Here is a 13,598-nt window from a genome sequence, read left to right on the forward strand (position 1 = left end):
GAACGGTTTCAATCTTGTATCGTCCACTGTAAGTGCCGTTGTTGCTTTAAGGATTGTGTTCTGCCCAGCATGAGAGTGGAATGTCAAAGATTGAGACATTGCGCCTATAGAGTAGAAAAAAAATACTTATAATGTTTCCCCTATATAATACGGACATACGCATCAAAGTACTAGCCGTGTGTGTGATCGTATCAGAATGTTAAATCCACTTGTCAACACTAAAGAAGTGAAACTGCACATAAACTATACGTAGGAAATGTTTGTTTGCAAATAAAAGCAATGGGTACACAGTTATAAAGGTTGCAATTAGGAAAATTTGAGAGTACATCGTTGATAGTCTGAAGAGACTATAGACTTAAGGTAGATCGCTCCTCAGAAATGAAAGACTTGAATATGAACAGGTGTCACAGTGCAAATATTGGCTCTGGAGAAGCAAATTACCAAATATTTACAGATATTTTAGACCCAAAATGGCTGTCACCTATGTGTTCTCTCTATAGAGCAAAATGATTTCAGATTTTCACAAAACTAAGCCGGTGAAAACAAATTTACTTCATTGCTTCAAAACTGAACCCAAGCAAATGTGGACCAAAAGAATATTGTAAAAATTTGAGCGTCCGAATATCGATGCATTCTACCTAAAAACTACCTAAGAATAAATCTTACTAAATTCCCCTTCGGGATCCCTTCTCTGCCCTGTAAGTTACTTTCTTTTTTTCGACATAAACGTGCAGGGTTTACACCTTTGGGCATTCATTAAACTTTCACCGAATGTAGGTTATATGCAACTGTATACCGAAAACTCATGGCGAGAGAGTGTAAGTCCTCAGGACTCGATGTACTGGCACACTGTAGAACACTTCAAACCAATCCATGTTTTATTAGACTTTTTCCTAGATTGTGCACAAACATTTAGAAGTGTGAGCAACAAATTAAACTAGTTAATTTATTACTTTGCGAATTATCTGGAGCCTGACTGAAGCTAGCAACGGGAAAGCTAAAATACTGCTGCCTAAAAATGGTCAAGCTTTCAGTAGCGTGATTTTCTTCTGAGACTCCCTGTCGTACAGATAAATTTGTTTAAGTTGTCTCTCGAGTTTTCTATGCCAAAAAGTTATTTCTCTTGCGAAACATAATCGCTTGCAGATTAATAATACTTGTTTGTACACAAAATAAAAGTTGGCTCGGCTACAAAGACCCATTACCATAAAGTTACTGCACAATGTATTCTTGCTGCAACTTGAATAACAACGGTACGTGCGAGCTCCGGCGTAAGTAACTGCGATACATATGTAAGAAGAGAGAGTATTATGAGTATGTGGACAATGTTAGTCCTGATATCATTGATGAAGTAGCAAATTAAATACATGAGCTGTATCTTCGTAATTGAAAGAGTATTCGGGACAACGTTTTCAGTGAGATTTTTTTTACAAAAAAAATCAAAAAATGTTGCATTTTTTGTTATTTCAATATATAAATGTATTTTTTCAGCGTAACACTTTAAAAATTAATACTTAACTCTAATTCAGTAGGGGGAACACATACTCTAAAACATATTCCACATAAATGATGTAAATATGCATATTTATTACAAGTTCATCTTCGAACAACAGGTATCATCCGGCATTCAAAAGAGAGCTATATTATATATAAGCTTATATACTGGTAGCTAGTCCGATGTGTAATTGTTGATAGATTGATGTCTTACAACATCCACAGGATACCCCATCAACGTTTGTGACGTCGCTCACCGGCCCTTTATCGCACTTTTTCTCTCTGCATGCTCTGCTGGCCTATCTTCCTGTCTTGCTTGCAATCTCTGTCTTTGCTCAACTGGTTCGGGAACATATTCAAGTTTGGTATTAGAGTTGTAATTTGAAATTTGACTTCCGCTATCTCCGTCGAGTTCAGTTTCACGATCAGTGACAATTCCAGGGCCGACTTGCAGCGATTTCGAAGCTAATATCCAATTAGTTGGCAGAATCGTACCGTTATAATGAAATGATACAAATAAACTCCCTAAGTTGCCGTGAATAGTGACAATCGACCAATCAGATATAACCTTGCAAACACGAGTCAGCCGGAATTCCACAATCACTATGTAGAAAAACATGCTCAAGGGCTTAGTAGGTGTTAAACTGTGCCCGCGTCGCCATTTTTAAATACTCTCTGACAGAAAAACAACAACCGATCACACGATCCTTACAAATCACGGTGGAGAAATGACCGAGTATGGCGACATTTGTTTACACATTCGGCACGCATGCTCATTTAGGTTTGACCTCTACCTCGTAGGCTACGCTAGGCTTGAGGAAATAGTCAACAAACATGATGTAGATAAGACAAAGCCAACGTATATCGAACGCTAGACTTGGTTCAAGTCTGTGATTTGTGAATGTTTGAGTCGAGTGAACGTAATTTTTATTTTGCTTTCATGTGAAACGCGCCGTGAGTGGAGTGCACGCTCTGAGTGCGGTGAACGCTAAAAAGGGTTTAACCCGGAATCACAGACTTGGATTTGTTACAGGGTTTGCGTTGCTATAAATTTTTCATGAGATGACGTTGTTATCAACGTGTTTATTATGACATCACTGAATTTTACATATTCATAATCTTGGGAGGAGTTACCTATTGACCCCAAGCGAGACCTGCATGTCAGTGATTTTCCGCTGCCGGTTGGTGCGCAGACGAACACATTTTTTCCCACAATGTAATTCTCAAGAACCTTTCTTTGGTAATCTCGCATGATTAGAGACGGTCGACCGATCAGTTGTAAAACGCGGTCGATGTACGAACTTGAGGCCATTAACCGCCCAGCGTTCAACGTATTCAATGTCCTGAATGTCTAAGCATGCTAAGTACAGCTGGCTTTGCACCACGGTTACGTGTGGTTCGATGCACATCGGCCGCCGCATAGTATGCATACCACGCGGCGGCCGCTATGTGTCGAACCTCTTGTAACGGCACACAGACACTTCGTGTTCGTGTCGGCTGCATGGACGATCTGCCCTCGTAACTGTGCTTTGCACAACATTGAGATGACAGCAATGTTTTCAATATATGCAGAGGTGTATTAGCATGCGTTCGCCTTATTTGCCATAAAAATGGTTGGAGCTGTCAATCATTTTGTATTTGCTTGACGTCACTGTGTACACAGTCCGTCTCACCGCCTGTACTTTGCAAGAAGTCCAAGTCGCTAGTCGGTGAATCCGGCAGAAACTAACTCACTACACCGCGCAGACTCAAAGGTAATGTATTCAATGGCTGGGAAAACCTCGCATGGGCTTCCAAATTCCGAATATGTTTACGAGGCGCCAAATGTAAAACAATGAATTTACACAATCAAGCTTTTTTAGAGATAGAAAAGGTGGAAAATGTATAGAAAGAGAGGAATTTTATATATATATATATATATATATATATATATATATATATATATATATATATATATACATACATACATATATATTTGTGCGTGTGTATAATACCTTGCCCCACACATATGTTTGCGTATGCATACATATACATATATACATATTGAAAAAATACGCTCACGCATATAGCGTATTCATTCATGCATGTAGAATACATACATACATACATACATAAGTACGCACATACATACATACATACATACATACATACATACATACATACATACATACATACGTGAATCGGCATCAAAAGTGGTCCCGAATTTTCATATGGTCCTAAATACCCCTTAGTGGAGCCATAATTTCTGAAGGCATTATGAACTATCCATGTATTAGAAGACAATGCATACAACCTAGAAAGCAATTTTATCACAAAGGACACCCTGAACTACCTCTATTTCTATGATTCGAAATTTTATATTTTTGTTGGACCTTAACATATTTCATTTCATTCTTAAGGGACCCAGTGTAAAGAAATGTACTTTGATTAACATCTTGGGCCCATAGAATTAATGGAAATTGTGTGATGTTTTATTCGAAAAAAGGTTATGAAGAAGGCAGCTTAAAGCTACATACAAGTTAAACTGGAAAGAAACCAAACTATCTTAACTAGGTATTCAGAAAATGGAACTTTACAGTGTATTTAGGCTATGACTTCACAAATTTTTATGATATCAGAACACTATATATATGGTAGTAGGTGCAAAAGTATCATGAGTTTGCACCAGGTTCATTTATCATGAAAGTTGGAATCTATCATTTCTAAAAAATGTTCTTAATAAAATACCAGGAACTGGACAGCCCAGTTTCTAAAAATAAAATCCCTTTCACTAGTCTGTGGCAATAAGGGAACACCTCAGATTGATCGTTTGACATCTATTCAATTTGTGAACTTCACTTTGGCACTTTTATTTTGTGATCACTGGTTCTTTGTGTATAAAAATGAAAAAAAACTGCACACTCGTGCCAACAAATTTAACAGTAACTGTTTCCAACTCGTTGTGTCCCACATACATTAACATTGTATCCTAAACCTTTTATTCATCAAATTATAAAGATAAAAGTATCAGTTTTTAATGTGCTATAAGCGGCTGCCTGCTCCAACCACACCTGACCATTTCACTCTCAGTGTTGATGAAACAGCACTGAATATTGCAGTCTTGACGAGTCTCATAATTCTCCTTGAAAACATCAAAAAAACCCACCCCAGGACAAAGGACTCTATTTGGTAACCATTTGCTGGCTCAGAGCAATTCTTCAAAGCACCATAATGACCACAAAAAGTTTGTGGAAGCCTACATGTTTTACACCTGGGTGACTTGTCAACAATGAAAAAAGCACACAGATGCACAGGAAGATTTGAAAAGGGTTTGCAAGTATGACTCTGGAAAGCTCAAAAAATACAACGGACAATTGTGAGAAAAGGAACAAGAAGATCAGGACAGTCATCAGATGCAAAAAGGGGAAGTAAAAATTAATGACACTTCTATTAGTGCTTAGTACTCAAATTTGGTTGATTTCTTGACATTGTAATGTGGCAAGGGATACATATTCTTAGTAGCTATGGCAAAATGCTATTGTGCTCTCAGGCAGACATCAACATTTTGCACTTTTTAACTTTGGTTTTGGAGGAGGGGGTTTGATTGGAAAGTCAATTGCATTGTTTCTTAGATCATATTAATCTAAGCACAGCAATAAATTTTCTAGTTTGTTAAACTGCAAGAATCATGTCTTGACATCATTTTTAGGTACAGATAAATACATAATGCATCCCTGTGTATGCATGCCGTTAAAGATATATTCATTGTGAACCCCTGTGCATGCAAATTGGTACAGATATATTCATAGTGTGCCACTGTGTATGCAAATTGGTACAGATATATTAATAGTGTATCTGTGTGTATGCATATTGGTACACTGTGCATAGTGTACCCGTGTATGTATATTGGTACAGATATATTCATAGTGTACCCCAGTGTATGCATGTCAGTACAGATATACTGTAGTGTACCCCTGTGTATACATGTTGGTGAACTATGCATAGTGTACCTCTGTGTTTGTATATTAGTACAGATATATTCATAGTGTACCCCTGTGTATGTATGTTGGTACACATATACTGTAGTGTACCCCTGTGTATACATGTTGGTGAACTATGCATGGTGTACCTCTGTGTATGTATATTAGTACAGATATATTCATAGTGTACCCCTGTGTATGTATGTCGGTACAGATATACTGTAGTGTACCCCTGTGTATACATGTTGGTGAACTATGCATGGTGTACCTCTGTGTATGTATATTAGTACAGATATATTCATAGTGTACCCCTGTGTATGTATGTCGGTACAGATATACTGTAGTGTACCCCTGTGTATACATGTTGGTGAACTATGCACAGTGTACCTCTGTGTATGTATATTGGTACAGATATAATCATAGTGTACCCCTGTGTATGCATATTGGTACAGATATACTGTAGTGTACCCTGTGTATACATGTTGGTGAACTATGCATGGTGTACCTCTGTGTATGTATATTGGTACAGATATAATCATAGTGTACCCCTGTGTATGCATATTGGTGAAGACCTATTCATAGTGTACCCCTGTGAATGCATATTGGTACAGGTATATTCCTGTGTTGCAGCCAGGAAATTTAAACCAGGGGACACCGTGTCCCACTATCATTTATTTTTGGGGACATTTTGCACATTTTGGGGACAACATGCGGCAATTGTCATTCAAATTTTATATTATTTTGAGAAAGTGTTCCTTAAAGGCGGAGCCTCCCTTTAAAAGGACGCGAAGCTACGGCGGCGTTCATTGTGTGAGTGGACACCAAACAGGCAACAAGCGGGCACACGCTCCAGAAAATGCCCTTTCTAGTTTTTCCCGGCCGCATTTGTGGTGGAGAATCAATGACCGTTGGCGATTTGAACCGATGGTCGATTAAATGCTTGTATAAACTCTGTTTGCAGGATTATCAAAATGTTACAAAAGGTTGAGATCAGTTTGTGTAATTAATGTTATAGAAATCAAACACTGTACTGGCCAAGTGTTTGACTGGGAGAACTCCACTAATGCGAGAACCTGGGATTGAAAAGTGCGGCTCACTCCACTCCATTTTTTTTTTTCTTAAGAACTTTACTACTTCAGGTTCAACAACGCTTTTAAGTCTACTGACCCTAAAACTAACAATAACCCTGACCCTAAACCCCTTCAAAAGTTGTATTTGATGTGCTTCTTCCAAGGAAAATCAGAGATTAAAGTGACTTCTAAGTGGTGGTGGGCACGGGGAGGCTAAAGGAACTCTTGCATTATTTTGTAACAAATTAGTGTCACACACAAAAAAGTCTAGTATCGAGACCACATCTTTGCTTAGATTTCAAGCAAGTACACCGTATCTGCTGCCAATAAGAGCTCTGTCAGACTACAAGCAAGTTATATCAAATGCAGCATTCTAATTACTTTAAAATCATGGTTCCCAAAGGACGTAAATATACCGGTAAGCCTCAAAATCATCGTGCAAAACAAAGGTAATTGTCAGTAACAGATATTACTTTCAAACTACATCGAACACAGTTGACTCATGAGCGCACTCAAGGTGACTAACAGTACACAAGTATGCTGAACAATAGGTTCCGTATGGGGACATTGTCACAAGGGCACATCCTGGCTGCAACACTGATATTCATATTATACCATGGTGTCAAAAAAGGAATCCACAGATATTCCTGTTTTCTACAACTGCAATTTGGCAACCAACTTTTATCTTTATTAGAACATCATTGTTGACATGTTAACATCAGCAAGCAAACATATTAATGAAATCAACAAGAGCTAAGTTACAGTCATAGATCCAACATGCAGATCTTTGCTATCAAATGTTGTCACAACATTGAAAACTGTATCTAACATCTACATATTGAACAAAAACATTCTCAGACGAAACTAAGTATAAACATGATGATTGAATTTCAGAAGAAGGGTTTCATAAACCAATACAGACATGTTATATACTCTTTGCATTAAAGGGGTATTAGCTATGACTTTCCACTGTATTTGCAATATTCTGGTTCTATTTTTCAACTGCTGTTCATTGTCCTACTTCTGATGTCTTGTTAAAATTCCAGCGTTCTGATTGGCAACATAGTCTGCATATATCTCATGATCATTGTTGTTTATTAAAACAAGCATTCTTGAAAACTTGAATTTAATTGTCAACAAGTACAATGCTGACTCTACTTATGTAGATTAGATTGATAGGCATGACACTAGACGGTTCTTCATGCTTCAGGGATTTGAAGCATCAACTTTAGTTGATACGTTGAACTTATATTGAAAAAAATAGACGAGAGTTGTGGCTAATGGAGCTTTAATGTAAGCCTGACAACAGTGCCTCATCATGGCAATGCATAAACCTTGATAACAGAGTTTCATGAATATGTGCACATTACATGGGTGAAAATATTCTCACTAGCAAAACAACTGAACAATTACAGTAACAGATCCATCATGCAGATCTTTGCTATCCAGTGTCATCTTGACAAATCTACACAGTAAAGACTATTCAACCTCTTTATATTGAATGAAAACAGACTCTCAAGGGGAGAAAACTGACCATCAATAAAATGATTCTACAGAACATTTTAAAACCAAAAATAAGTCTGTCACTGATTTCCTTTGCCTAAAGTAAGAATGACATATTGCAAAAAATAGTTGAAAATTTCAGCTAAATTTATGGAGCTTTAATGTAAGCCTGACAATGGTGCCTCATCATGGCAAGTATAAAGCTTGATAACAGTTTCATGAATAAAATTGTCCAAAAATTACAAATATGCAAATTTTGCCACAATTTGTACCAATCTGACTAAGGTTGCCACTAGAATCCTGCATGCCAAATTTCACAGCAATCAGACAAGCAGTAGGAGAAAAATCAAAATGTTGATGGATGGGGACTGACAATGGACAATCCACCGAGGTGATAAGCTTACCGTTGAGAGCAGAATTAAAAAAGCTATCAACAGTTAAATGTGCTTCCTGGTTCATACTTTGCAAGGCAGCTGCAAAAAATCACAGGATAAGGTATTTGATAAATTTGTGCTAATTATTTTTTATTAAGTTGTAGCCTGCCATCAAAATCAAAACTTGAGAAGCCCTTTTCATGATTCTGGTATACAAATAATTTGCAATCAAGCAACCATCCACCTACAAAGCAAGTAAGTCTCAGTGTGACAAAATGAAATGCTTTGTTTGAAAATGAATTTGTAAGCAATAGATGATGACATAGGCAAAGTAAGTTTATGTTGTTTGATTTTTTTCTTGGCTTGTTTGGTAGTGTTTGATCATACTAGTATTATTTAATGTTTTGCTGTGTTGGTGGCATATGGATTATATATAAGGACAGAGTCAAGCATAGCAGCAATAGACACAAAATGGCCTCATGGCAGTCATATGGTACATGTACCCTCCACTGCTTTGTAGGGGACAAGCAATAAGAGTAAAGTGCAGGTAAGTTTGCCCTCTATAGGATTTAAAATCTTACAGATAATTACATTCTGATTATTTTGCTGTTTATTACTCTTGTATAACAATGTACCAACAAATTAAAAAATTGCCCATTTAATCAGCTGTCTAGGTATGAGCTAAGTCACAATGGGTCAAGAAAAAAAACAGCAATTGTGAGGACAACTGTATGTATAATACAGCATCAATATATAACTGCCTTTTTGAGCTTGTTAATTGGCAATATACCTGAGGCTATTTACTATATTGCTAACAAAAATAAAAAATAGCCATTTTGGTGGTTCTTGTATACCATCACAACACTGAATCACCAACAACTACCTTATCTATCAAGATAATATAAATATTATTTCAGTGACCTATGCATTACACTGCTTTCTCCTCCCTAAAATATGGTGCTTATGTGACCAGGTATTTTGTTGACAATTGACAATTGTACAGTGTAAAGTAAAGAAACACTATCAATGCATTGTCATTTGTGACCTGTACATAACACTGCATCACCAAATTACACATTAGAACTACAAGCAGTGTCACTTGGGACCAAAGAGTTTAGCATTGTAGCCATTTGCAGAAACTTTAAAAGTCAGACAAAAAGACAGAGATAACAGGCTATATATGTATATAAGATACAACATTTCCAAGCATTACTACCCATCTTCCAAATAATCTGATTTGACTGTCATAAGCAGTGTCAAATATTGAAGACATCGGTTTGATGGGTTTACATACATCACCTGTTCATTGGTTTTTTGAAAAGATAATCAAACCATTGTTTAGAAATCAAATGTAGCAGCAAGGTCACATGACAAAACATAATTAAAATTTGAAACTTCCAAGGGGTTGTGGAAAGTAATCAAAACGCAAACTTTGAATTAACCTTTGCTCACAAAAATAAATATGGCTGCCATAGCTGTCAAAAGATTGCAATACCATTTGCAAACCTTGAAGGCTACAGGATGATAGGCCATACAAAGGTGTTTATATGAACCTGACATGGCTAAAAAAACCCCAGCAAAACATTGCTTTTCACACTATCATTCATGCATAAACTTTAAGAAGCGTGTGATCCTGCATTTTTTTGCATTCCATGCAGGGTATCATTACATGATATGATTTGTTATGATGGTAGATACCAGTGTGTTCACCTGTGGACAGATACAGCCTATAATCACCATTTAGAAGTAAAAAGCCCTATGAAATAACAGAACACCAATGTTCTATCTAGCAAGATGGGCTAACTACATGTTCAAAAGAAAAATTGATGAAACACAGCATGTATCATCATCCTCATAATGTCTTAGTTATCATGCCAGAGTTTAAATAGGAAAGACCAAAGTAACGAATTGGAGTACAAGTGTCAGTCCCTTATTTGTCAAGACACAAAAAATTTTCCTGTCTTTCTAATACTTAGTAAACAATGTTGGGAGTTATTCCTAACATAAATCTCCACCTTGTTGGATATCATATGTACGTCACACATGGGCCGAATCATGGACAATGTTTCACACCATTTAAAAGCTGATTATACATTTTGAATTATACATTAAGCATACAAATGTTTAATTCCTTTGAATCCAGTTTCTTACGTGGTCCTTGATAACATGCCATGACTGCTGACGAAGAGCTGGCTCTTCTAAATTGCTCTCATGCAATCATCTTTCCTTGGTAGTGTATGCTCTGCATAATTTTTCCTCAGGGCACGTTGTATGGCAGTTTCTTCTGCACGTGTCCACTTAACGTGCTTCCTGGGTCTTCTATTTTGCATACTCGTGTTTCACCTGGACAATGATTAATTAAAAGTAACGTTATTGTCATTTTATGACCTGCCTATAAAAATATGGGTTTAAGTCGACAGAAGTATTTTCAGTTCGGCAGCTATCATATCACAGCCCTTGCAGTATGTGAAATTCCTCACACAAAAGTCTGATTCATGCACAAAAAATAACACCAAAATGGTACTGGTACATGACCACAGCAGCAAAAAAAAAAAAAATAGGTAGAAATGTTGATCATTTCTTTGTGTGGGTACATTTCATTGATGATATTACTTGATGATAATTTACGACTTAGGTCTCAGCGTTTCCGTTACAATTTCAAAACTTGCGTACGATTTTACGCAACTGAGTTTTTATTTGCGTAAATGTATTCAAAATGCGTACGGTAGGAATCAGTATCTGAAGTGAGCTGGGCAGTCTTTTCTGTAGAACTTGGGGTTTCCTTTAAGGATGTACGATCGGTAAAATTAAAAGTAATGTCATTTCTCTAAATTGTCAATTTTTGGATTCTCCTTTGTAAGTATTATCAAAATGTGTGATAAAATATAGGGGTCACCGCGCCTGTTTGTGAGATAAATGACCATGAATTTTGCCATTTGTGAGAAAAAATGCTGAGTCAGCATTTTTTCACCAATGCATTTTCTATGGATGAAATAATTCAATGCTGTTTATCTCAAAATTTAGCGCGGTGACCATATAATTTTATTTGATCAGTATTATTTATTTCTCTAGACTGAGCTTTGTGCAAATTTTCATGAAAATGACATTAGTAGAAATTGATTTTCCAGCAAATTTTAATGTAATCCTATGGAAGTGACAAATTCCACGCGCGCGTACCGCTCGTACATCCTTAATGTGCATGCTCTATTAAAAAAACCCTAACAACCTGGGGGGCTTCAAGGTGTAGCTGAACGTTTGCTATGCCGTGATGCATGTCCCGTATATGATCGTTGTGCAGCCCAATGAGTTCATGTTCAAAGAAAATACCTTCTGACTACGAAATTAGTGTTTTCAAAGGGCCAACAAAAAGCAGATACTGTTCAAAGTCCAGCGGGACCTCTCAAGAATGCAACCCGACAGAGTCTAAATTGTCACCCATAAACACTTTCCAAATAACATGCGACGTAATGACCATTAACTGTATTGTGTTACCAACAACGTAGACTCGATCGATTCTCGAAGTTTTTGCATCTGTAGTGCCATTGTCTGTACAGAACTGATTGACATGACGTTTTGTGATGATGAAATACAATGTTGCATAAAGTGCTGCGATCTGCTAATTTAAATGTTGCAATATCATGAAAAATGTCACTTGCAAGCAGGTGCATATGTTCTATTTTTGTCCTGCATTGAGCCACGTTCAGGCAATGTAGTGCGGGCCAAGTACGTGGTGTCATTGGGCAGCATTTCTCAATGCGTATTTGTTTACGCAGTCATGATTTTTTTTTGCGTATTTCCGAACAATTTTGCGTAAAATACGCAGGATTTTGCGTTAACGGAAACACTGGGTCTGCATGAACAAAAGCCTAACAACTATGACAACGACAGCAGAAATTAGTAATTTCAAATAGCTTGAGAAGCAGTTAGAGCTGAAAATATGCCAGAATATGATGATCTCAAAATATCTTCTGTGTCCCTCTGACATTCTTTCAGAATATAACCATACAGGAAGATTGAAAATAGACACAGTCATCAGTGTCAGTATTTGCATGTCAATTAAAGTTTTTTGGTCATTTTAGATTTCTCGCCAGTTTCAAAAAACAACAATATCCAGGTAATATGTGCTACATTGCTGAAAGTTTTACAGTTGCTGAACAAAAGATACGCAAAACAAGGCAGATAAATTGATCATTAAGGTACAATTCATTTACAATTTTTTTCTAAATCTTTACTGCACAAACAATGAAACTCCGAAATGGTGGAAAAAGCATAGTGGTTACTGAAATACATGTGTGTCAATTTGATGATGTCTTTTCATAGGTCTTTGGCTTGTTACACTACCCGTGCTATGCTAATTGTGTTTAAGTGACTTGTTCTACAGGCTAAGGTGTTAATATATGCAGAAGAACACGTATGATCCCTGGCCCTTACAATGTAGGTTGTTTGATCTTTGCTGAATTTGCCGGCCTTCTCACTCCAGGGTCTATGATCAGTATATACTCACGTACATACATATACATACAGACAACTGGAAAGACTGACTGATAGACTAACAGACATAGAATCTTCAACTGTTTTATGATTACCTCTCTAACTACATCAATGTTTGACAGATGGTATATCCGTATCAAATAAACATAGGGCCAAAGTCCCTGCTGAAGCTACTACAGACATGGATACAAAATTAAGTATTTCCTGACTGTATGAAATTATCTCACTAAGGTCATCCTAGGGACTGTAAACCAAATATTAAAGCTGTCTGACCAGCGGTTTTGAAAAATCAAGCGACTCAACAGTTGACAGAGCTCTGCTGTGTATGTAGAGAATAACCTTTTGTGACTCATGTATTGATGAAGAAGGTGGATATCTTTGATAGCTCATTTCAGGATGGCCTGACCAAAAATGGAAAAAAATTCCGTAAAATACAGATTTGCATATTTCATCACAATTTTAACAAATCTAAGTTGGGTTATCCCTAGGGACCTGTATACCAAATAACATTGTAAGTTCTGTTGAATAAGTTGAGACTGTACGTACTCAGAGAAAGCACACTGAAGAGACAAATTTTTGAAACTTAACAAGTTCAAGGTCATCAAAAGCACTATATGGAATCATGTTACACTTTCATTGCACTGTTTACACAGATTGCATAATTGCCATAAATAGCACATGAGGAATCTTACAGCCCAGCTTTACCA

The sequence above is a fragment of the Ptychodera flava genome, chromosome 2 (genome assembly GCF_041260155.1).
Source record: "Ptychodera flava strain L36383 chromosome 2, AS_Pfla_20210202, whole genome shotgun sequence".
Taxonomy (NCBI): Eukaryota; Metazoa; Hemichordata; class Enteropneusta; family Ptychoderidae; genus Ptychodera; species Ptychodera flava.